This window comes from Palaemon carinicauda, chromosome 25, assembly GCF_036898095.1.
Source record: "Palaemon carinicauda isolate YSFRI2023 chromosome 25, ASM3689809v2, whole genome shotgun sequence".
NCBI lineage: Eukaryota > Metazoa > Arthropoda > Malacostraca > Decapoda > Palaemonidae > Palaemon > Palaemon carinicauda.
Window position 1 is genome coordinate 4,135,589 of NC_090749.1, and position 27,558 is coordinate 4,163,146.

Sequence of the window (27,558 nt, forward strand, 5' to 3'; positions counted from 1 at the left end):
GCAAAAAAATGAAAAAAAATGAAAAAGGGACACTCGCGGTAAAATGCCCGACATTCTAATATACGACATCTCAGATAAAAAAAAAGACATGCACGTGTTAGCCCAACCATCAAGGCACACTTTCTAACACATAAACATGAAAAAAAAATGAATAATATACGGCAATTCCTTACTACGTAGTAATTTTTACAAATATTGAAAAAAAAACAGAAATTGGTAACCGCAGTTAAATACCCAATATACCAATAACTACGTCGTATCTGACAAAAACAAAGTCATGCATGGGTAGCCAGATCATCTAGACACACTTTCCAACACTAAACAAGCAAAAGTTTTACGACTCTATTTGGCAATATCTTACGGAAAAATGACTTGGCATAAAAATGAAAAAAAATGAAAAAGGGGCACTCGCGGTAAAATGGTCCTCGTGGTGATGAACAACATTTTAACTAAAAAAAAAAACATGCACATGGTAGCCAAACAATCCACCAAGACTTTCCACAACTGATAACCTATACAAGTTGCACCATTCTACGACAATTTCATAATACGTAATAACTTTGATAATTATGCAAACTACCCTAGAAGGGTAAACTCGGACGCGAACGACCCCGACGTGTCTCAGAAATCGGGGAAGGAGTACAGCTACAGCAATGCACATCTGGACACTACTAGAGCGTGTAGGGGAGACACCTCCTGCAGGTCGATCACCCACAAATTCAGTCACGGGGGTGAGTCACGTGAGAAAAACCTGTTTTTTTTTGACGCTCGGGGTCGCAAACGACCCACCGTACCTATCCAGGGTTATAGCTAAATGGAATAAAGCTGGCATCAAATTAGATGAAGCAACAACTGTGATTATGTATCAACATTTAAAAATCCTTGCAAAAGTAATGAGGCATATTTAAATTGAATGAAACTCTCTTAATAATAACCGCAAAAATTCATTGACATATAAACGTTGAAGGTTGTGCAATAAAGAGAGATAAGCTTTTTCTTCAGATTACACGCAATAGTAATGAAACATGCGCACAATGGTAATGGTTTTAGAGCGCAATTGCAGGGGCAATGCGCACAATTGTAATGCACCCGTTTTTCCCAGGGGTTAATAGACCTCCTCTTACTGTTCCATCCTTGATCATTAATAGGTTTTACTCGACTGGAATCTTAGTTCCCGATCTAATATTCCCGTCGATAAGTTTATTCCCGAATCTTTTTTCTCTGTCTCACAAAAGTTCATCGCTGATGATTATCCTCATTTCTCCCCTCTTTTTTTAAATTTTATTTTTCCTTCTATAGTTTCCAAAAATAGAGAGAATATATCACCTCTGCATGCCAATTTTCCAAGGATAAACCAAAGAAAAACCATTCCATTGTTTTATGCGGGTTTTTAAGTATTTTGTCCGGATCATATGTTTAGATAAGAACAAAACTTCCAACTATTATCAGTTATCATTCTTTTTTTTCAGTTAAGATTTATCTTTTAAGGATGTTTCATGGAAGCCAGAAAACATTTGATATTTCATAAACGATTCCTGTTATTATACCACCTGAATGAGAGATAATACTATTTCTTACTGAATGAGAGATGACACTATTTCTTATTGAATGAGATAACACTATTTCGTACGAGATGTCCTTTCTGCAAAACTGTGGAATAACAATTTCCCTTCCCTCGTTGAAATTCCAACACTTGCATTTCCTGGAAAGTTTCGAACAGACATTAATTAATATCTGGTTTCATTTGTTACAAGAGTCAGGTCCAAGTATTATTCCCAGAGGGAGTCCTCCTTCCGGAAAGCCCTGTCCGAAGGCTTTTTTCCTCTTCCGATTATTGATGATCAAGTTTGGTTAAACAACGTGTTCCCATATGATGCTTACTCGAATTAATGATCATATATTTAGTAGATAAATAATGGCTGACATCAAAATCTATTAGAACTTATTTGTAAAGCAAAGAATGATAATATATTTCTCAGTCCCATTTAAAGCAGGCATCATCTACTCGCTTACTGGTGTTAGACAACGCTGAAGGGACTCCTTGGACACAGTACCTAACCACTTGACTCAAACCAAATATTTCCTTTTCTTGATTCTTCCTTCTACATTTCCTTTACCTATAACAACAACAACAACAACAACCACAACAAATGTAGCCGTTTCTAGTCCATTGCAGGACAAAGGTCTTAGACGTGTCATTATTCATGTCTGGGGTTTGCCCAGTTTTCATCACCACGCTGGCCAGTGCGGATTGGTGATGGTGGGAGGTTTTCGTCTGATCTTTCACAGCAAACCAGCCTAGTATGGGTGTCCCTGACTAGTACAGCTTGGCTGATCAGGGCGATACGCAAACTTTTTCACCATGTTAATGTATCCCCACTCAAAAAGTATCACCTTTAACAGTAATACATAATTGCATGACGCGTATAGTAAGAATTCTGATTAATAAATCTATAACATAACTAAATCATCTTCTGAACTAACAATGAATGGTGAGATTAAGAAGAAGATAACTTGAAGTAGCAATATTGGAAGGTCAATTCGCCTAAAGGTTTCTATTTATTACAAGAGAGAGAGAGAGAGAGAGAGAGAGAGAGAGAGAGAGAGAGAGAGAGAGAGAGAGAGAGAGAGAGAGAGAGAGAGAGACTCACTACAAGTAATAAGAGGTAATAATAAAGCAACAAACATGAGTGTAATGATCATTTAATTTTTTTTTTTCATTCAAGATTCCGTTGTGAAATCAAGAAAACGAGGAGAAAAGGAATCCGTGAGATGTGAAGGTCAAATGCCAAAAGATAAGAGACGATTATTCTGCTGCAGGATCCCCACAGGATATATGCGGCGCTCTTGATGTGTGCCAACCAGCAAGCGCTCTGATGTCCTATTCTTCTTGATACAAATGGATTGTAAGTTAGGTTGAAGACCATTATCAACTAAATAGTAAGTTAAGCTGAGGACCATTATCATCCTATTCCATGTATCCCTCTGACTGCAATGGAGAGCAAAGCACAACATGATGCAACATTCATTCTCACCCTTCTCTATTAACTCCTCTTGCAGTTTCCTTGTCAGTCAGGGGCAAGAATTTAGCCTAGGGTTGTGGGGGCCTATTGGAAACGTCCCTGTCTGGTGGTTACCGGACTGGGGTTCGAGTCCCCCTCATACTCATTATTTCCTTTCTTCGCTGTAACCTCACCATCCTTGTGAACTAAGGATGAGGTGTTTGGGGGAGCATAAAGGTCACCCAGCTTAGTTAACAGCAACCATTGCCTAGCCATCCCTGGTCCTAGCTTGGGTTGAGAGGGAGCTTAGGCAATGATCCTATGTTCAGTCTCTAGGGCATTGTCCTGTTTGCTAGGGCAATGCCACTGTTCCTTGCCTCTGCCATTCATGAGCTGCCTTTAAACCTTTTTGCCTGTTGAAGTAGCCCGTAACTCGAGACGTAGACATAAAAGCAGTTTTCGGGTGACTAGTGTGGACCTACTCTAATAGAAGACAATATCAGCTTCTGTAAGTTCCATAAATATTCCTCAATTCTATCTACATATGTATTTATGCACAAAATATCCGATAAAGCATTGTTTGTACATCTCCATGATTAATAAGCATTGATTTATATATTTCATTTAAAATTAAAGAAATTAAATTTTCTTAACCGCATACAATTGGAGTAGACATCATTTTTCCTAGTTGTATGTTTTCAGAGGAATTACAAAGTGAATTTGCCTTTTTTTTATCTGGTGTTTAATGTTGAACATTTAGGCCAAACCTTATCAAAAGAGATTTGGTCTCCCCCAAAATACTTCCTTTAAGAAGAGCTCCCTTTTGGGAGTATTATCTACTTTGATGATTTGGTTGTAATGACAATTTGTTACTTGAACAGTCGCTGATGTACATTTGTAGGGATAACAATTCACTACGTCATAAATTCTCTCTCTCTCTCTCTCTCTCTCTCTCTCTCTCTCTCTCTCTCTCTCTCTCTCTCTCTCTCTCTCTCTCTCTCTCTCTCTCTCTGTTTTATTACAACTTTATTACTTGATATTTGTGTAGGTATTAGGCAATGTAATTGCTTGGATAGAAAATGATACTATTTCTCTTTGCTTTCAAAGTATTTGGTGTCTGAAACTTTGCTGTTATTACAGAGATCAGATCAGGAATTATGACTTTCCAGGAGAGGTTAATGTACCGGGCAAAATCCATGGTCGTAATGTATTATTCTATACAAGACAAAATCTATCTCTCTCTCTCTCTCTCTCTCTCTCTCTCTCTCTCTCTCTCTCTCTCTCTCTCTCTCTCTCTCTCTCTCTCATGTGGTGCCAAATTTCCTCCAATAACAATTGACATTATTTTCGATCCAGTCCTAATGGCGGAGTGATTAATCTATTTACAGAAAAACAAATAGTGACTTATCTCACGAAAGATGTTCCTGGTGGTCACTCCACTGCTGAGACTCTCACAACTGAGGAAAGTATAGTACAGATGAATGAATGAAAGAGAGAAAATCCCACAAGTGTTGGGTTAGTCTCCTTTGAGAACCGATGCATCATTTACTTCATTGAGGCCATTTGGCCTAAGGTAAACCTCGCCCTGAATCAATGATAGTGAGATTGGCTTGATATATCGACGGGCGTTCAACAAGAAATTATCTTGTTTTGTAATTAAATTATCTGAATAATGATGGAAAAGTAGAATTTCTTACGAAAAAATTCTTCCTGCAAAAAAAAAAAAAAAAAAAAATGAATAAATAAAATAAAAAAATAAATGAATTTTTTTTTTAGATCTTTCTCTCACACTTGATTCTTTCTCTTTCTCTCCAGCCTCCCTTCGCTCCTCCTTTCATAATCATCTTTCTCTTCCTCATTTTAATACTCATTTGGCTGGGGCCAAGGAGGTCCTTCGGCGATGATGTGCTAAATGGAAAAACGTTTTTGTTGCCCTGCGAAGTAAATTACAAAGAAGAAAAACTAAAAGATGAATGAAAGGAAGAAGAAGAGAAAAGGAGAATGAAGAAATGAGTGTAACTGCAAGGAAGGGACCGAAGGAAATTTGTCAAGACCATAATGCTAAACCTACAGTACGCTCCATGAAGGGCACTGATGGCTCTACCACCCTGCACTACTCTTGATTAAGAGTAATGTCTATATCCTTTAATGGAAGCTTTTTTTTTTATAAACAACTGAAATCCAACAACATCAAAATGTATAAAGTGAACTGAAATTGAAAATGATTTTACTTAAAACTCAAGTTACGGAAGCTCGCTAATTTGAGTCATGAAAGAACTTTATCTGTATCACATTTACATAGACTTAAGCAAACATCGGATTATGTAGATCACTTGGAATGAAGTTAATCCTCAACATGGGATCCAATTCGTGAAGGGAATAATTACGTGTATATCATTTTGAAGTTAATGCATAAATGATTGAATTATGTGCTCATACCTGAATAACTAGAAAAGGAAAAGTTTGATCGAAATTAGTACAGCCTTTTTACCAATGTAGTTGAATACGAGTCGATGTCATATCGCCAAACATCCATTCGTGGATTGTGCAGAAATCGTTTACCCAAAGTCCATCATAAAGAGCCACACCGTAGGTGTTATTATGAAGGGGTTGCTTATTAGCCTAAAGGCTTGATCTATAACTTATTTGGTTTGGATATATAATTTCCATTGATTAACAGATAGATAGATTTTGAGAGATCAACAATTTCCAATCCATCTCTCACAAGTAATCCCTTTAGTTGGCTTAGCTCACAAAGTATGAAATTGAGTATAAAGGATCTCTTCAGAGGACGTTTATTTATAACCAAACATCCCTCCCCCCCCAACTCTTTATCTTTTCCGGTCAGCTGTCCGTCCCATGGACCTTCAGCTGAAGAAGAAGAAGAAGAAGAAGAAGACCTAAGTTATTACGTAATCAAAGCTTTATATTGCATCCAAACTGCAAATCTTCAACTTTAGCTTGGTTTCTGTGAAGCTTTGCCACTAAATCTCCCCAAATCCTCCGAAGACTCAATTCACGGAAAATAAATCCTTTGATTCAAAAGCTCCAAAGTTTCCCCGACTCAGCTCAACGTCTTCAGAGGATTAAGTTAATAGAGTACGAATTCCAAGTCTTGTCTTTTGGAGGTTCAGAGTTTTGGAGCAAACAGATTTAGAGGATAGGTTACATTGTTGTCGTTTATACAAATAGACACCAAACCTTATTAACTGTCCCTCTAACCTTATTTGACTACCTCTTTTTCAATTATGCAGTTTTAACTTTCCAAACTTTCATACGAAACCCTTCTGAGATAACAACATATGCTCGAGGGGAGGTAAAATCTATACCTGGATCCCGTAACTCAAGTGAAAGTGTAATATTATGCAGAGTTTTTAGGTAAAACTGATGTTAATTTGTTTTCCAAATCCTTCATTTTGGGGGTAATTTATTCCCACGATAAGACGGATCAGGAAATCTGCTACTCTGGGAATATCAGACTCGATTTCTGTCTGTGTTTATCAGGGTCATTTAAGGTTCAAATCAATACTTATGTTTATCAAAGTTATTCAAGATTATTTTGATACTAAAATAGATCTGGTATTCATGTGGCCTGAAAACGAACGTTGAAATGCCTTATTATTATTATTATTATTATTATTATTATTATTATTATTATTATTATTATTATTATTATTATTATTATTATTATTATTAGTTCAGATATAACCCTAGTTGGAAAAAAAACAGGATGCTAAAGGCCCTATAAAGGCTCCAACAGGGAAAATAGTCCAGTGAAAAAATAAAGAAAGAAAGCAGAAAGAATACTGTGCCTCAGTGTACCCTCAAGCAAGAGAACTGTAATCAGGTATAATATGATAATTTGTTTTCATATCCTTCTTTAAGAAGCATCTCTTGAAGGCATTATTCCTCCAGGGAGTGAGTCTGTAGGGCCTACGTCCTTCTTCTGCACCCTCATTGTGACCTGCAACAGTTGGCTCACAGTTAGATACAAACTTTGCCTTTTAGAATAAGACTGGCTCAGTTATTTCAATTCTTGTGACAGATTGTGCTATGATAACAGTGACTTCATTCGAGATATAGAAAAGAAAATCCTATAACTACAAAAAAAAAGGCTAAACATTAATTAAATGACTTGATTGCGTCCTGTAAAACATTCTATTGATTTGACCTCGAAATAAAAAACATAAAACCAATCAGTAGGCTACTCATGGTCTCCACCATCTTGATATTGCAGTTTTATTCTATAATTATTATTTGGTACAACGATAACAACAAAAAACAAAAGCAAACCTAAGAATAAACCCCAGCAAAAATACAAACACGAACTCTATTAGAGCTGAAATCCATTGTGGAGTGAGGCGATGATATCTCTTGTGCGTTTGTGCATATACCTTTTTCGGTCTCACTTGCAGACGACCTTTGCAGAAGATGACTCGATGTTGATGCTATTAAATAACTGTCCTCCGTCATTAACAAAGTTTCATGTGGTGAGACCATTAACGTTCAAGATATTCTTTAGTCAAGGTTCCTCAGTAAGACTATTAATGTTCTATAGTATTTATACGACAGTCCTATACTGTGCATCTCAAATCACCCGGATTTGAAAAAAAAAATGCATGGGGTAAGAGAGAGAGAGAGAGAGAGAGAGAGAGAGAGAGAGAGAGAGAGAGAGATTCCAATAACATTAAACTTCTGGAATGTTGAACTCTGGTGAAAAACCTGATAGTTACTTGGTCCAACATATCAAAAGTTTAATTTTATTGGACTCTCTCTCTCTCTCTCTCTCTCTCTCTCTCTCTCTCTCTCTCTCTCTCTCTCTCTCTCTCTGTCAGTACGTTCTTTAGCCTATAATGCAATATCTACTAGCAAAAAGGAATTTTCAGTTGCTTTTAACAGAACAGCAGAATGAATGTTTGCTTTATATCGTCTCAACTTAATAGCTGTGCCTATTAAATCATGGGATTTAGGCTGTCTGGTCACGAGCAGAGTGGGGAGATTAAGACAGGAGATGTTGAACACCAAACTTGAATAAAGGAAGCGTTGACGGAAGAGGAAGAACAGTAGAGGACTAAGAATGATAACAGCTATGGGTCGAAGGGACGATGTAAAGGTCCTTTGAAACAATGCATACAGTACACCACTTTAGATACGCTGAGTGCACTAATCCCCCCAAGGAACTGGTAATGAGGTTTTAATTCGCGCCAGTAATAACCAAAACGTTTGGATTTGCTCGAATCAATATTCAAGTTTGAACTTAGATGCTTGAACAAGTACACAATTCCTACATCTTGAAAATGAAGTTTGAAACAACGAAGATGGCAATTTATTTATTTATTTGATTATTATTATTATTATTATTATTATTATTATTATTATTATTATTATTATTAGTATTATTAATACTACGAAGATCTTCCTTTTGCAAAGTTTCCTAAACCAGATGTAGTCGCCTCTTTCTCTAGCAACTAATGGTGGAGTAATTAATACCGCAGTGTTGAATTCACTATTTATTTGTTGTGATCAAACCTGGTGACATAGACAATATGCGAGTTAGTATCATTACAAATTGACATATTATTGTTCTAAAATCCATGTGTCAGACAATGAATAACACAATGATTTGTATGTTGATCGTTATAGCCTCCTCTAACTTACAGTTGTTAAAATATTAGCATATTACATAATTGTGTACAACATTATACATTACACGATGCAGTATTGTGGTAGTTTTGGAGATTGCTCTACAATGTGTATTCTCTGCAAATTCTCGTTCACAACTACGTTATACATTCACGATGGAGATATGTTTATGCTCCTCACATCAATGGCTTGATTCTTTTCCTATGGTGGTGTGCGACATGTGTTAAAGCTAAAGGTTAATGCGCCCGGGATGAGCGCTTCCATAGTAAGCGTATTTTCTCTCGCTAGCCTTTATCTCTTTATTCTAGTTCCCTTTCTTCCGTATAGCTATATTATTTATTTCACACATATACTTATTCTACATTCGCTGTTATGGCGATTACACTCCCCCATTGGGCATACTATGCCCAATTTTTCACTACTGGTTCTATTTACTCTTAGTATGTTAAGCAAACTTCAAACAGGCACAGTTTCACGATTGGTCTGATAAGTGTTCCAGTGGAGGTGCGTACATGTACCTTCCTTACAAGCCCATCACAAACCGGTATGACCTTTGAAATTCTGCCCAACTTCCAACGACTTCATGGGAAATTGGGATCCACAATGAGTACTAAGTCATCAAACAGAAAATTCCGTGTAGTCTTGATATTGCGTTTGCACATTTGAAGTGTTTACAGGTAATCTGCTTTCCACCTGTGCCAAAACCGATCGGTCGGAAGCTGTGTATGTTTCAAACGGCGACGTAAGATTTCAGCAGGCGCCAACTGGTCCGTTGGAGGACGTTTTCCTGTTCACCCTGCGGCAAATGATATATGCTCAGAGAATGTTGTCGATGGTTGAGTACCCTTCTATGATCCAATAATAACGCTGTAACGAAGCCATTTTATGTTCGCAGCCTGAGTGACCTGCTAGAAAGGCAAGTGCAACTAGTGCCATCAAGGTAGCGATGTGATGATGTTTTTGCAAGAGGATTGTACCTAACGTGCCACTAGGGTCATGTTCGTGTGGGATATGACCTCCTACGCATATGATTCCCCACTCATCAAGATAGGGTTCTAGCCTGTGGCTTGAACTTTGACTTGTTAACTTCTCTAACTGCAGCACTGCTATGTCATCTCCAAACCAGCATTTCTGGAGGGCCCTTATAATACATTCACTGGCTTCTTGAATTTCTAACACTGTGAGTCGCAGGTTGGTGGGGTGTGCCTTTCCAGATCTGAGCCAGTATTAGAATTTGAGGATCCAAGCTGTAGCGCTGTAGCAGGTTGAAGGGTGTACCAAGATGGAAGAGTTTATCTTTGTTGGCTGGTTGCATGTGTGTTGTCATAGTGGAGGTTCCTTTCTTGACTTCAGGGACATCAAATGGTGCCTCCAGAACGACCGGCTGTGATGGCCAACAGGTCAAAGGTTGCTCCGGAAAATTGGCCGTGTCTCCATCTTCTGCCGGCAAGCAAGTCCTGGGCTGTCAGTCCCCTTGTGGCATCATCTGCTGGATTTTGTTGTGAACTAACCTGCCGCCATGTTTGGGTTTGGAGCGCCTATAAATCGTCCCTAATTGATTAGCATTGAGAGTTTGGAATTGACGTTCGGTGCTCTTAATGAATTGGAGAACTACTGTATTGCAATATCTTACCGAAAGCTGGAGTGTTTGACTGGTTGTTTTATCACCCTCCTAATCTTGACACTTGTCTCAGTAGCCAAAACTGTTGTGTACAATTCAAGACGTACTTTGGATAACGTCATGATTGGTGCTAAACTTCTGCGTGCTAAATCCATGCTACTATATTTTTGTCTAGTTTGTGTTTCATTTGTAAGACACTGAGGCATATGCAACTTGAGAGGCATCACAGAGATGATGTAATTCTATCCCGTCCTTCTCACTGAGGCCTCCTGTCGCGTATTGGCGGGGAATGACTAGTCCTTCTGAGGCTTATACCTCCAAAGACCACGTAACCCATCTTAACTTCTTTTCTGGTGTGAGATTCTGGTCCTATCCAGCCTTTCAGCATACATCGTTTTGAAAGATTATATTTGCTCTTACTGTGAAGGGTGCTAATGTGCCCAAGAGGTCGTAGACAAAACTCATTATGCTCAGGATCCCTCTTCAATTGTAAGGTTCGTTGCAGGTAGACGTACGGACTGTCAACCCGTCCCTGTTGAGGTCCCATAGTACTCCTAGTGCCCTGTCTATGGGTAGCCTTCCCTTAAATAGGTCAACATCTTTAACAGCTACATTTCTCTTTGCAGGGGAATGGAGATCACATATCTGGCATTGCTCATCCATTTAGTTGGATGAAATCCATTCCCTTTTAGAATCATTTGCAATCCATGAGCTAGTTTAATAGCAATTTCATCAGCTTGGGTGAAGCAGGTCATCAATGAAGAAGTTAGAAACTGCTTCTTTTGCTGCATCATTCCAGTTTCTTTCAAGTGTCCCTTTTAATTTAAAGGTGGTACGTGCTGGGCTCCATACATCTCCAAATATATGAACTGTCATAAAACAGTGCTGGCTTTTTTTTATCAAGACCTCCTTGTGGCCACCAAAGGAATTGAAGCACATCTCTGTCTGTTGGATTTACAAACACTTGATGACACATGGCCTCTATGTCAGCTTCTATTGCCACTTTTCCTTCCCTAAATCTGATGAGAATTCCTGGTAAATCCTTCATCATATCCAGCCTCTGCATGACTTGGCTGTTCAATGATATGCCCTTGAATGAAACAGCGCAGTCGAAAACTACTCTGGTTTTAGCAGGCTTGTTCATACTAAATACCGGATGATGTGGAAGATACCATCCTTTACCGGGGCTATTCAATGATGTGCTGGTTCTGCGTATCCTTTCTTCATCAACCAACCATTGCTTTTACATATTGTAATCGCATTTCTTCATTACGCCGTAGACATGACTTAAGTTATACCGTTATACCATGATCTGGTTGTCTGGAAATTTGGGCATTTCCTCCCTAAAAGGTATTGGAAACTGGTAGTGGGTCCTAACACGCATTTCTTATGCATTCCATATTTGCCTAACCTTGTAATCTTCGATGTATTTTCCCTTTTTGTCTGTATCCTCTTGAGTGTCTACACCCCGAAATTGTCTGACTTGCATCTCGACAGTTTCATCCCTTCTGTTGAGGAAATTGTTTCAACAATAAATGCTCCCAAACTCGTCACTTCCCTGCTGAATGTGTGTGCATCCATAACGTTGTTTCCTTTGTGTAGATTTTATTAAAAATGCTGAGAAATGCTCCGCATTCCTCTTCACTAGCGCTGTGGAACTTGAGTAACTTGATTGGGTAAAGCTCTCCAATTCTATTAGGAGTTGGCGAGGTAACCTTGGTTATTTTCTGAGCTTGGAGTCTTAGTGTTGGCCTGGTCTCCCAATTTGGCTTGTTCCTCTTGGTGATGTTTGGGTGTTTGTTTGGAACTCAATTTCCTGGGCTTATGCAGGTTATCCATTTTTAAATAATGTACATTGTCACTGGAGTCGCTATCATCATCTACGGTTCTTCCCCATTTGCGAACATCTTGCCACTTCCTTGTGTCTTTATCCTTTGCTGATCGAAAGGACTTTACAGATTCAGGATTGGGTTTACTTTCCATTTCCATCCTTCTCCATCAGTTACTTGCTGATTGCCCGGCTGATTGCCCGCTACCCTTTCTTTTGTATCTCGAGCGATAATCTTCACTTGAGTCCATGGAGTTGGTTTAGTATTTACTTTTGTGTTTTGTGAACCTTCTGTGTCGAGGTACAACACTTCTGCGTCTCGAGCGGTGGTCGCTCTCCCATTCTAAAGAGTTTGTATCAGATTCAACTTCATACCTTCTTTTTTTTTTTTTTTTTTTTTTGATGTAGGTCATGCCGCGTTCCCCTTTCTTTAGAGGATATTACTTGTTTGTCAATCGAAAACGTTGTTGGCCTATCATGTCTGGTATCGTCTTTTGATGAGACCATATGTAAAGTACTTCATTTCGTCTTTCCATTTTCCTGAAGGGTGTTGTTTGTTCATCCCTCAAAGACGTCTTACACACGCCAAGTCCTTTGCCATCCTATACCAATGCCATGGGTGCCATGGTTCTTTCCTTGCCCCCCAAAAGATGTTGTTTGTCTGTCCTTCATGGACATTTTCTACACACCATGTCCTTCTCTGTCTTGTAACGAGACCATGGGTGTCATGGGTCTTTCCTTCTCCACGTTTTCCATATACCATTTCCTTCATCTTCCTGTTACGAGGCCATGGGTGCCATTTGTCTTCCCTTGTCCACCAAGGATATTGTTTGTCCGTCCCTCATGGACATTTCCCACACACCATGTCCTTCGCTGTCCTGTAACAAGGCCATGGGTGCCATTGATCTTTCCTTGTCCACCAAGGATGTTGTTTGTCCGTCCCTCATGGACATTTTCCACCCACCATGTCCTTCGCTGTCCTGTAACGAAGCCATGGGTGCCATTGGTCTTTCCTTGTCTACCGAGGCCATGGGTGCCATTGGTCTTTCCTTGTCCACCAAGGATGTTATTTGTCCGTCCCTTATGGACATTTTCCACACACCATGATTCTCTCCTTGTCCACCAAGGATGTTGTTTGTTCGTCCCTCATGGACGTCTTCCACACACCATGTCCTCCGCCGTCCTGTACCGAGGCCATGTGTGTATTGGGTCTTTCCTTGTCCACCAAGGATGTTGTTTGTCCGTCCCTCATGGACATTTTCCACACTCCATGTCCTTCGCTGTCCTGTAACAAGGCCATGGGTGCCATTGGTCTTTCCTTGTCCACCAAGGATGTTATTTTTCTGTCCCTCATAGACATCTTCCACACACCATGTCCCTCGCTTTCCTGTAACGAAGCCATGTGTGTCACGGGTCTTTCCATGTCCACCAAGGATGTTGTTCATCGGTCCCTCGGCTACTTATTTATTAACTTAATGAATATTACTTCTCTTGATTCCCATTACAATGGAAGCAGCCTTGTTATGGCTTATCACTTAGCTTCGTTTCTATTTGCATTTATGAATCTAAATATCGGCATTCATTTACAATGGAAGCAGCCTGGCTGTTGCACAAATTACACAAAGTTATGCACTTAGTTTTGTTTAAGTTTCCATCAAATAATCCAATCACCAACATTTGTTTAAAACGGAAGCAGCCTTGCTGTGGCTCAAATTATACCAAGTCATGCACTTAGTTTTCTTTAAGTTTGCATCTAATAATCCAATCACCTACATTTATTTACAACGAAAACAGCCTTGCTGTGGCTCAAATTAAATCAAGTCATGCACTCAGGGTTGCTTAAGTTTGCATCTAATAATCCAATCATTAACATTCGTTTACAACGGAAGCAGCCTTGCTGAGGCTCAAATTAGATCAAGTCATGCTCTTAGTTTCATTTAAGTTTGCATCTAATAATCCAATCACCAATATTCGCTTACAGCGGAAACATCCTTGCTGTGACTCAAATTACACCAAGCGGTGAACTTAGTTTTATTTCTGTTTGCATTCAATAACTCAATCATCAACATTCGTTAATAACTAAAGCAGCCTTGCTGTGGCTCAAACTACATTGTCTTCGCACTGAGTTTTGTGTCTGTTTGCATTTAATAATCCAATCATCAACCTTCGTTTACAACGGAGTCAGCCTTGCTGTGGCTCAAATCACACCAAGTCATGCACTTAGTTTTTGTTTTAGTAGCCTTGCTGTGTCTCAAGTTACACCAAGTCATGCAGTTGAGTTTTGTTTTAGCTTGCATCTAATAACCCAGTCATCAACATTCGTTTACAACGGAATTAACCTTGCTGTGTCTCAAATTACACCAAGTCATGCACTTAAATTTTGTTTTAGCTTACATCTAATAACCCAATCATCAACATTCGTTTACAACGGAATTAACCTTGCTGTGTCTCAAATTACACCAAGCCATGCACTTAAGTTTTGTTTTAGCTTACATCTAATAACCCAATCATCAACATTCGTTTACAACGGAATTAGCCTTGCGGTGTCTCAAATTACACCAAGTCATGCACTTAAGTTTTGTTTAAGCTTGCATCTAATAACCCAATCATCAACATTCGTTTACAACGGAATTAGCCTTGCGGTGTCTCAAATTACACCAAGTCATGCACTTAAGTTTTGTTTAAGCTTGCATCTAATAACCCAATCATCAACATTCGTTTACAACGGAATTAGCCTTGCTGTGTCTCAAATTACACCAAGTCATGCACTTAAGTTTTTTTTAAGCTTGCATCTAATAACCCAATCATCAACATTCGTTTAAAACGGAATTAGCCTTGCAGTGTCTCAAATTACACCAAGCCATGCACTTAAGTTTTGTTTTAGCTTACATCTAATAACCCAATCATCAACATTCGTTTACAACGGAATTAGCCTTTCTGTGTCTCAAATTACACCAAGTCATGCACTCAAGTTTTGTTCAAGCTTGCATCCAATAACCCAAGCATCAATATTCGTTTACAACGGAATTAGCCTTACTGTGTCTCAAATTACACCAAGTCATGCACTTAAGTTTTGTTTAAGCTTGCATCTAATAACCCAATTATCAGCATTCGTTTACAACGAAATCCGCCTTGCTGTGTCTCAAATTACACCAAATTATGCACCTTGTTTTGTTTAAGTTTGCACCTAATAACCCAATCATCAGCATTCGTTTATAATGAAATCAGCATTGCTGTGTCTCAAATTACACCAAATTATGCACCTTGTTTTGTTTAGGTTTGCAATTAATAACCCAATCATCACCATTCGTTTACAATGAAATCAGCATTGCTGTGTCTCAAATTACACCAAATTATGCACCTTGTTCTGTTTAAGTTTGCACCTAATAACCCAATCATCAGCATCTGTTTACAACGAAATAAGCATTGCTGTGTCTCAAATTACACAAAATTATGCACCTTCTTTGGTTTAGGTTTGCACTTAATAACCCAATCATCACCATTCGTTTACAATGAAATCAGCATAGCTGTGTTTCAAATTACACCAAATTATGCACCCTGTTTTGTTTAGGTTTGCACTTAATAACCCAATCATCAGCATTCGTTTACAATGAAATCAGCATTGCTGTGTCTCAAATTACACAAAATTATGCACCTTGTTTTGTTTAGGTTTGCACCTAATAACCCAATCATCAGCATCCGTTTAAGACGAAATCAGCATTGCTGTGTCTCAAATTACACCAAGTTATGCACCTTGTTTGGTTTAGGTTTGCACTTAATAACCCAATCATCACCATTCGTTTACAATGAAATCAGCATAGCTGTGTTTCAAATTACACCAAATTATGCTTCTTGTTTTGTTTAGGTTTGCACTTAATAACCCAATCATCACCATTCGTTTACAATGAAATCAGCATTGCTGTGTCTCAAATTACACAAAATTATGCACCTTGTTTTGTTTAGGTTTGCACTTAATAACCCAATCATCACCATTCGTTTACAATGAAATCAGCATTGCTGTGTCTCAAATTACACCAAATTATGCACCTTGTTTTGTTTAAGTTTGCACCTAATAACCCAATCATCAGCATCCGTTTACAAGGAAACCAGCATTGCTGTGTCTCAAATTACACCAAATTATGCACCTTGTTTTGTTTAGGTTTGCACTTAATAACCCAATCACCACCATTCGTTTACAATGGAATTAGCCTTGCTGTGTCTCAAATTACACCAAGTCATGCACTTATTTTTGCTTAAGTTTGTATCTAAAAATTCTCAATACCTCTTTATTCCACTTTTTATTTGTCCCTTTATTACTTAAGCGAACTTCATGTCCCTCGGAGTTTTAACAATAAACCAAATCCTGACTTAAATTTATCTATCTCCTACCTCAATATCACTTCACGTTTATTTGACTTGAATTTATCTATCTTTTACCTGTCTATTTAATCGTTTACATGAAAAACACTTCACTGGAAATTTCATTAATTGCGTATCATTATGTATCCCTTATGAATCAATTTAATTACCTACCTCAATATCACTTCACTTTTATTTGATTTAAATTTATCTATCTTTTACCTGTCTATTTAATCGTTTACATGAAAACCACTTCACTGGAAATTTCATTAATTGCGTATGAATAAATTTAAATACGTACCTCAATATCACCTAACTTACCCCTTTTTATACATATGTAATTACACACATATGCTTACACTTCGGTAGTATTTAAATATTACTTATTCTTAATCTATGCACAATATTGGTTATCTGTTCTCCAAGTTAATTCCATTTCTCGTCACTCGCCAACAGGGAGTAAACAGGCACTTATACAAACGAAATATTAATAGAAATCCTTCTAGCACATTCATAATCTGCACACATGTAACTTAAGTAAGTGCGTGGCGCTATTCAGCAACGTCCTCTGTAGATACGATCCACTTCTGTAAGAACAGTCCACATATTTGGGGGTGATTCCCATTAACTTAATTTCCATCCGTACTATAATGCCAAGGTCCCGTGACTTCAATAACCGTTCGTGTTTGATTGTAATCGCCTCTTTCTCTAGCGACTAATGGTGGAGTAATTGATACCGCAGTGTTGAATTCACTATTTATTTGTTGTGATCAAACCTGGTGACATAGACAATATGCGAGTTAGTATCATTACAAATTGACATGTTATTGATCTAAAATCCATGTGTCAGACAATGAATAACACAATGATTTGTATGTTGATCGTTATAGCCTCCTCTAACTTACAGTTGTTAAAATATTAACATATTACATAATTGTGTACAACATTATACTTACACGATGCGATATCGTGGTAGTTTTGGAGATTGCTCTACAGTGTGTATTCTCTGCAAATTCTAGTTCACAACTACGTTATACATTCACGATGGAGATATGTTTATGCTCCGCACATCAATGGCTTGATTCCTTTCCTATGGTGGTGTTCGACATGTGTTAAGGCTAAAGGTTAATGCGCCCGGGATGAGCGCTTCCATAGTAAGCATATTTTCTCTCGCTAGCTTTATGTCTTTATTCTAGTTCCCTTTCTTCCGTATAGCTATATTATTTATTTCACACATATACTTATTCTACATTCGCTGTTATGGCGATTACAGACCTCTTTCTCAATGAAGTGGTTAAAGAGGTAGTAGACAAGGCTGCCAAAGAGAATAGGAACCTTCTCAAAAAGTGGGGCTTAGATCTCAAGAGAAAATCTTCTCCGGTTGAGGGTCCCCAACCCAAGAGGAAGACAAAAAGGCCTAGGCCATCCTCTCAGCCGGCTAAACCCTACCGACAGCAACAACAACAACTTCCTGTAACCACAGCTCCTCAGATAGTGGCACAACCTCCAACCACGTAAAAGGTGGTACCTCAACAAGTGGTGACACAGTCGCCAGTTTTTAACCCAGCCTTCGAAAGGCAGACTTCTTCCTTTAGTTCGAGAGCTAGAGGAACAGCCAGCAGTTCTTCTAGATGCTCTTCAAGAGGAAGGGGATACAATGGAGGACGCGGTCAAGGAGGCAAGGCCTCAGGTCCACAACAGCAGAAGTAAGATACTTCCAGTAAGAGGGACACTAGAACTATTTAGGGATCACTGGACCTTCAATCCCGGGGCCCACAGCCTAATTAAAAATGCACTAGGTTGGAGCTGGAGCAGTCCTCCACCTCAATTTCCTCAATTCTTCCAACACTCATCCCCCATTCTGGAAGAATACGCCCGAGAACTCTTACACAAAAGAGTAATCCGGAAAGTTGAGTCCATAAAATTCCAAGAAAGGCTGTTTTGTGTTCCAAAGAAGGACTCAGAAAAACTCATAGTTATTCTAGACTTGTCGCCACTCAACAAGTTCATAGTGAACTACAAGTTCAGAATGCTCACAGTTCAGCACATAAGGACCCTACTGCCCAAAAGGGCATATACTGTTTCTATAGACTTGTCTGACGCTTATTGGCACGTTCCAATTAATCGTCACCTCTCCTCCTACCTAGGCTTCAAGTTACATAGAAAACTTTACGCCTTCAGAGCTATGACTTTCGGGCTAAACATAGCCCCAAGGATTTTCACGAAGCTCGCGAACGCAGCCGTCCATCAATTACGCCTAAAGGGGGTCCAAGTAGTAGTAGCAGCTTACTTGGATGACTGGCTAGTGTGGGCAGCATCCAGGACAGAATGCATGCGAGCTTCTAAGATAGTGATCCAGTTCCTGGAACATCTGGGATTCAAGATCAACATCAAAAAGTCTCGTCTTTCTCCAGCTCAAAAATTTCAGTGGTTGGGAATCCACTGGGATTTGGAGTCACATCGGCTTTCCATTCCTAGTAAGAAGAGGAAAGAAATAGCAGGATCTGTCAAGAGACTATTGAAATCCAAACGGATATCAAGACGCGAACAGGAGAGAGTGCTGGGCTCTCTACAATTTGCTTCAATAACAAATCCAGCGTTAAGAGCACAGCTTAAGGATGCAAGAGGAGTCTGGAGAAAATACGCATCAAACGCGCGAAGAGACCTAATAAGACCACTAGTGACTCGACTGCGAACGCTTCTCAAGATGTGGTCCAATGCCAAGCAATTGAAGAAATCAATACTTCTTCAACCTACTCCCCCGTCAGTAACTATCCACACAGACGCTTCAAAGGAAGGCTGGGGAGGCCACTCTCATCACATGAGAGTCCAAGGAGCTTGGTCCAATCTTTTCAAGTCATTTCACAACAAATTTCTAGAAGCCATGGCAGTACTTCTGACACTGAAGAAAGTTTCTCCTCGCTACTCGACCCACATAAGACTGGTTCTAGACAGCGGGGTGGTAGTGAGATGCCTGAATCAACAAGAGTCGAGATCACCTCAAATCAACCAAGTGATGGTGGCCAAATTCCGTTTTGCGGAAAGGAAGAAATGGCACCTGTGAGCAGTTCACATTCAAGGGTTCCGCAATGTGACAGCGGACGCTCTATCTACGTTTACACTTATAGAGTAAGAATGGTCCCTTGACGCAGGATCGTTCTCCTTCATCTCGAGTCAAGTCCCAGAGCTGCAGATAGACCTCTTTGCAATGAAAGACAACAAGAAAATAGATCGTGACTTGTCCCCTTACGAGGATCCGTTAGCGGAGGCAGTAGATGCTGGAACAGATGGTCATCTATCTGTTCCCTCCACACAACCTCCTTTTGAAGGCCCACGATAAGCTGAGATCCTTCAAAGGGAAAGCAGCAATAGTGGCCTACAAGTGGCCAAATAGCGTATGGTTCCCTCTGGCATTGGAACTACGACTAAAATTTGTTACCGCTAGCGGATCCATCCCTGTCTCAGCGAGTACAGAAGTCAACTGTCTTCGCTCCATCACAGAAAACACGGAACCTACATCTCACGATTTTCTCTCCTTAACGATGAGAAAAATATTCGGTGTTTAAAAGTCAGTTTAGACTTTTGGAGGAAACCAGAAGACATTGTGAGGCTTCAGGGAAGAAATAGCTATCCTTTGTCAAGGCGAAGAAACCAAAAGAAATCCCGACTGATTCCTATTTATCATTCTTCATTCATATTCATGAGCAAGGTTTAGCAGCCAACACAATTCTATTGTTCAAGCCTGCCTTGACAAGTCAGATACCATATGCATTACAGGTCGACCTTTCTAACGACGTTCTTAATGAACTAGCCCTTCAACGCTTCCAAAGACCCCTTGCTTGGTCATTAGATATGTTTCCTCATTGTAAATAAATAATGAACAATGAGGAATGTGCTTAGAAGGTTTTGAATTTAAGTCATATTTCTGTTTGTACTCGCTTTGGGGGCCAGAGTTAGTGAAATAGTGGATCTCTCTAGAGAGGAAGGCCACGTCCAGTTCTTGGTGGAAGAACTGAATCTATTTCCAGACCTAACGTTTCTTACCAGGAACCAGGTACCCACCAACAGGTGGGGTCCCTAGAGAATCTGCCCTCTGAAGGAAGATGCATCTCTATGTCCAGTGGAGTGCCTAAAGATCTATCTTCATAGAACTTCAGACTTTATGGGAGAACAGCTGTTCAGAAGAGAAACCCTGGGTTCAAAGTTATCTATAACTAAGGGCGAAAATCACCCGTGTTATTCACAGAACGGATCCAGACAGTACACCCGTTAGTCATGATCCGAGGAAAGTTGCCTCTTCCATAAAATTTCTTTAATTATATGGACTTTGAACATCCTTGTTTGCACACCGGCTGGTAGGCATCCAAGGCGTTCTTTATGCACTATGCGAAGCAAGTGGAGCAACTTATGAGATCTGTGGTAGCAGCAGGTAGAATTCTTTAACCTTCAGTTTTAAGTCTGCGAGGAACAGTGTAATTAATTTGGGACGATTAATTAAGAGGGTGCGCGTGAAGTCACTATCTGTTACTACACGCTGTGCAATAGGCCACGAAAGTGTCCTTACGAACTGTTCCATTTACGTCGGTATTCTATACCATATTACGGACACTTGTGCCAAACGTTTTTTACGCTAATGTATATAAACAGTATACAGACTATATCATTATTATTAATAATTCAATTGAAGTGGCAAATCTGTTTCCTAGTAGATGAAACAATATTTCCTGTTGACGGTTTTTCTTTATGCTTTAACGCATATCCACATTTTATAAATTTTACAAATGTTGATCTGATATGTACGTTTATTAAATTTTAATAAACTAGTTCATAGTCTCATTCTCACAAACTCATTTTGTTAGAAATGTACTGAGCATTAAGATTAAAATATGGATATTTTTATCATGATATGTCTTTCAAGACTGTTCCCTGATTCAACCAAAAGTTCACTCACTCTAACCCTTCCTTGGAAGGGTTGACGGGGTACCCCAACGGGTTGGTGGCAAAGAGGCCAAATTTGTTCTTATGTGGATACAACCATTATCCAATAGTTGATAAGAGTAGTCACATTGGGTAAGGTGTCACAAATTCATACTGAAATTGGTGACGCTTACACAAACTTTGCTTTATATTGTATAGGGCGAGACCAGTATACAAGCTTGTCATTTTGTCATCCATAAATTTTTATGTACTCCTCGAGACTTTTTCCAGAGTCTAGTACGACTCTTCCCTGTTTGGGGCAGGAAGCACTAACATACTTCATGCTTAGATGGAATGATGTATGACGGTAACATCATAGGTCTCTATGTCTAGAGGGACCAGGAAGATACTTTCTTGAGAGTACGGCACTGATTGAGATTCCACAGATACAGTAATGCTCTGGTAAACTTCCATCAGGACGACATGGCGTGAGCCCAAAAAACGGATTTTGAGCGAAGCAAAAAATCAATTTTTGGGTTAGGTAGCCATGTTGTCCTGATGGACCCGCCCTTCCTTTTATTGTAAAAGGGCCTGTTGACCCCTCCCTATAGTACAGTATTTGTAACACCTCGTGTATCGCTACAAGGAATAAAGAGGGCGCTACCGCCTTCATCAGATACACACTGGAAATGGAATGGGAGAGATGCCTTGTGAGCAGCTCTCTTTCATTCTCGTTTCAGATTCTTATCACTATACCACCTCGAAGAGTTAATACTGTTCGAGGTGAAGATAGCTATGTGACGTGTCAAGAATACGTCCTCTGATATGATGCGATATCCCTGTGAGATTATTTAGGGATATTTGCTCCAGGAGACATATATATATATATATATATATATATATATATATATATATATATATATATATATATATATATATATATATATATATATATATATATATATATATATTATTTGTCATTACTTTTATTATTATTATTTTTATTATTATTATTACTTGCCAAGCTACAGCCCCAGTTGGAAAAGCAGGGTGCTATAAGCACAGGGGTCCAAACAGGGAAAATAGTCCAGTGAGGAAACGAAACAAGGAAAAATAATATATATATATATATATATATATATATATATATATATATATATATATATATATATATATATATATATATATATATACTGTATATATGTATATGTGTGTGTATAGCCTATATGTATATATCCTCATTATTACCTCCTCCCACACCTATTGACGAAAAGGGCCTCAGTTAGATTTCACAAGTCGTCTATATCTTGAACTTTTAAATCAATAGGCCTACTTCTCCATTCATCGTCTCCTACTTCACGCTTCATGGTCTTCAGCCATGTAGGTTTGGGTCTTCCAACTCTTCTAGTACCTTGTGGAGCCCAGTTGAAAGTTTGGTGAACTAATCTCTCTTGGGAGTGCGAAGAGCATGCCCAAACCATCTCCATCTACCCCTCACCATTATCTTATCCACATATGGCACTTGGGTAATCTCTCTTATAGTTTTGTTTCTAATCCTGTCCTTCCATTTAACTCCCTATATCCTTCTGAGGCTTTGTTCTCAAATCTACTAAATCTCTTGGAAATTGTTTCATTTTCATACCATGACTCACATCCATAAAGTAACACCGATCTCACTAAACTGGTATATAGTCTGAATTTTACATGTTATTTCAGGGCGATTTCATTTCTAAATTTTACATAACATAGCCATTGTCTGATTTCGTTTATCAATCTTTCACTAAACTTTAATTCTAAAGACACACTATTGGATATATATATATATATATATATATATATATATATATATATATATATATATATATATATATATATATATATATATATATATATATATATATATATATAATACAGCCGTTTCTACTGCACTGCTGGTCAAAGGCCTCAGACACGCCCTTATTCATGTCTGGGTTGTGGACAGTTTACATCACCACGCTAGCCAATGCGGATTGGTGATGGTGGGAGAATTTTGTCTGATTGCTCACAGGAAGCCAACCTAGTATTGGTGACCCAGACAAATGAAAAATAAATAGTTTTTATTTTTTTTTGTCAGATTTCGATCTAAAAACCTACAGTACGAAACAAGATATTTAAATTTTTATCATTCATAAACCATCAAGAGGAAAATTGCAGATAAAATAATTTAGATAAAATTATAGATGATTGATTTTATTCAAATGTGAAAAGAGAAATTGTAGAGGTGTTTTCATTCATGAATTAGCTAAAAGATGAATATTCTTCTGTTTCATATTTCACTAGACAAGTTTTTGAAATTACCTTCGAGATTTAATTCGATCACAAGTGATTAGAGAAATCACAGACATCTTTACATATTTTCTATAATAATTCATATTTTTTCCGGTTACATTGATTAAAATTTATTTTACATAACAAAATTTTAAGGTTCAAATGATACTTGTATGTTAGGTGATCATTCTAGCACGGTTTTAAATTACTCTATTGAAATACGTTTATTTTCTATACAATTTGTCAGTATATTGATATATTAAGCCTTTAGTTTACAATGACAATGCATAAAGTTACTATTTGATACAATAGTATATATAAAACATTCTACATTGTGTTGAAGAACAGAAGAATGGTAGGAAAAATTTGCTTCTTATTTTTGAGTAAACTAGATGGTTTTTACATTCAGAGATTACGCAAGATAGAGACACATTGGGAGTAAATACTCTGGAATGATAAAGTATTTAACATGTCCGTCGGTTTACTCAATGCGCGAGTGAATTGAGTAACCGCATTTAAAATTAACGTTTTGTGACTTTTGTCAACCCTTCAGACTCAGTCAAGAGGGTATTCAATAATATTAGAAAGGATTTAGACGTACAAGAATAACTTCCACTTCTTTAAAATCTTTTTCATCTTGGAGTATTTTGTCAACCCTTCTGTCAAGAGGGTATTCAATAATAATACGGTAATGACGATAGCAATGAGTGAGCATTAACTTCCGCCCCAAGCAATTTGATCTGCCTCTTTTTAAAATTCTGATTTCTTTTTCTATAATTATATATGTAAATTTTTACCAAATTTCCCACATGATATAAAGATTTTCATTTAAATTTATTCAAAATAATTATAAACACAAAACAAATTTCTTAAAATGTTAAAAAATCCATAATATTCGAAAACATGTCATTATGATGATAAAATATCTTTTCATATTAACCGTTCACTGAGATTGGAGGAAGCCTTTCCTGCTCCATCAGTTTTTAATAAGTAAAGAAACTGACATATAGAATACAAACGTGAAAACTTTATTTTTCGTTTACTATAATGAAGTTTAATTTATGCAATTTTCTATAGATTTTGCAGAAAATAGAAGAACTAGCAACACAGTTTTCTTTCGTTTCTGTTTTGACTTTCGAGGGGGACTAAATAAAACCCAATTCTATATCATCCCTTTATCTATGTCTATATGTCAATAAATGTTGCATTTTTAATCCTTCTTATTCTATAATGACCTTTGATCTATTTCTAATTATGTTTAAGGGAAACAGGAAGATCTGCTCTTCTATATTCCGTTGTAAGATTCCATAAAAACAGTTATGTTTACGAAAACTATCTCACAAATTTTTAATATCAGATTTGGAGGGAGAAAGAAAATATAGCAAATTGTGAAAAAAACTATAATAATTATAGATTATTTTCTTCCTCATTTACAGTGGCAATTCCGTTAGAAAGAGAGAGAGAGAGAGAGAGAGAGAGAGAGAGAGAGAGAGAGAGAGAGAGAGAGAGAGAGAGAGAGAGATTATGGACAGCAAATGGTTCTGTTCGCTATTTTTGTTTTTCCGTAGGTTCTGAATGATGCTTATATAAGTACCAACAGTATTCTTGTAGCTCAAGATAGAACCAATTCCAAAGAAAATCCTACGGTTTGCCATGAAAAATTAAATATATACAAAAGAGTTAAGTGGCATTCATTGGTTGTTGCAGCCAAAAATTCTAGGTAATCACATCTATAAATAAGTACAGAAACGTAAGCAATTACAAGCTTGAATAATTGAGGTAAGTAAATTACCGAGTTACTTAAACACAAATCAGTCAGTTTGAACATCCTATGTTGCATAACCGTTTAGGAACAGAAAGCAATACAGGAATTCCTTTTACTAATCATTGGTATTTAGCATAGCTAAAACGCACATTCCAGAGCTCAAAAACACCTTCAGGGTAGAACTTTCTGGCTAATAATGCTTGGTTATAGATTTGCCTTTGTTCGTTAAAGGATGCCACAAATATTACGCCCTAGCACATCTCTTTGTCTATCAAATTAGGGACTTAATCGTTCTCCAAAATGGCCAGTTTGCTAGTTTTATGGATGGCATGACCAAATGCTCAGTAGTATCCTCTTCCTCCCTATACAAAACACAAAGGGTATCCTTATCATTTCTGTTTCTATAATTTTCTTTTAATTCATGCACATTTAACCTTGTTTTCATAAATATTACTGTCGCATTAGTGTCAAGTTCACCTATGCAGGCTCTTCTGCCATTACTACTCAAAAACCTCAGTTTGGTCATCTCTGATTTTCTTGCTTCTATTTTTCTTTCAGTTTCATTTGCCATGCTGTTATGAAACCCAAGAGACGATATACCATGTCCCATATTCGTTGTTAAAGTATCCTTAACAACTAAGTAACGAAGCCAGATTTGGTTTACAGTGAACGCTGTTATGTATCATTGTAATAATGTACTGTATCACCTCAAATGTTACGTGTATTGAGCGCAACATTGCATCATATTGCATTGATAAAACCTGTTTAAGATTGTACATAACTGAGATTATGTATTTTGATATTAGGGTTCAAGCATATATTGAGTACCTCAAAGATAGGATGTGATTCTTTTTACTTTTGTACTGCAGTGGGGTCTAGGTCTTTTGAGAGCGATGCTTTTATGTTTGTTATGAGGTTTTGGTTTTTAAGATTGTTTACGAGATACTTGCTGCTTAGTTGGGAATTGGTTGTTGGAAGCCCAGAGCCAAGAGCAATGTAGCCTCTTATTATACATTAAAGGGTTATGTATACACCTGCTTTTGATTTAACATATCAACAATAAAAAGTTGACAATGCAGATGGGATACCCCTGGATAATTACTAATAATTATTCACTTATTTACAGGTGAGTTATATGCTGAAATCAACAGACAATCAACCAACATAAAATATAAAATTGGCGATGACCCGATGACAAATAAACACAGAGATCAGAGAGCAGCAGAAGAAAAATTTATTGCACGAGAGCAGAAGAAAAAGGCCAATAAGGATTTCCTATGCAACCAACCTGAAGAATTACATCAAACACTAGCAAACAAAACAAGGAAACAAAGTAAATTTTAAAGTTGGGTAGGATACAAAAAAAGGTAGGAAGTTTGACTTTAGAGCAGTAGCCTGACCTATTCAAGGTATCAAGGTAAGCAGTCAAAATGCCTCTTGACATTGAACATCTTGAATGATTTAGCATCACAGCTGAACCCAATTCTGTTGCAACACGATGGCAACAGCGGTGTGAGGAATTTAAGATTTGTTTAAAAGCATTCGGGAATATGATGGATGCCTAAAAGAAGGCATTATTACTTCATAAAGGAGGTTGAGAAGTTCGGGAAGTGTTTAAGACATTGCAGCCTACAGATAACACAAGTGAAGCTGCAATTAAGGCTCTTACCACATATTTTGCTCCTCAGGTCAATAATTTATTTGAAAGGTATCAATTTACAGCACAGGCATATCAGAAAGAAAATGAAAGTCTAGATGCATTTATGACGAGACTAAAGAATTTAGCTGTTTCACTTGAATTTCTAGAATTGGGAAATGTTATCATAGATTAAGTTATTGCACATTGCACATCACAAGAGCTGAGGAAATAAATTATTGTAAGACAAAGTCATTGATAATAGGCAGAGCTTTATAAACTTCAAATAGGCAAAGTAACATAATAGGTAGTTCTACAGGTAATAGAATGGAATATTCTAAAATTAGTACAAGAGGTTCCAAATAGAAAAACAATGAGAATCAGAGAAGGAATATATCAAAGCCTAGTCATAGAAAAGTGCCTAACACAAATGTTCATAAATATCTGAATCCGGCCTATACACAGAAACAACAGGAAAAA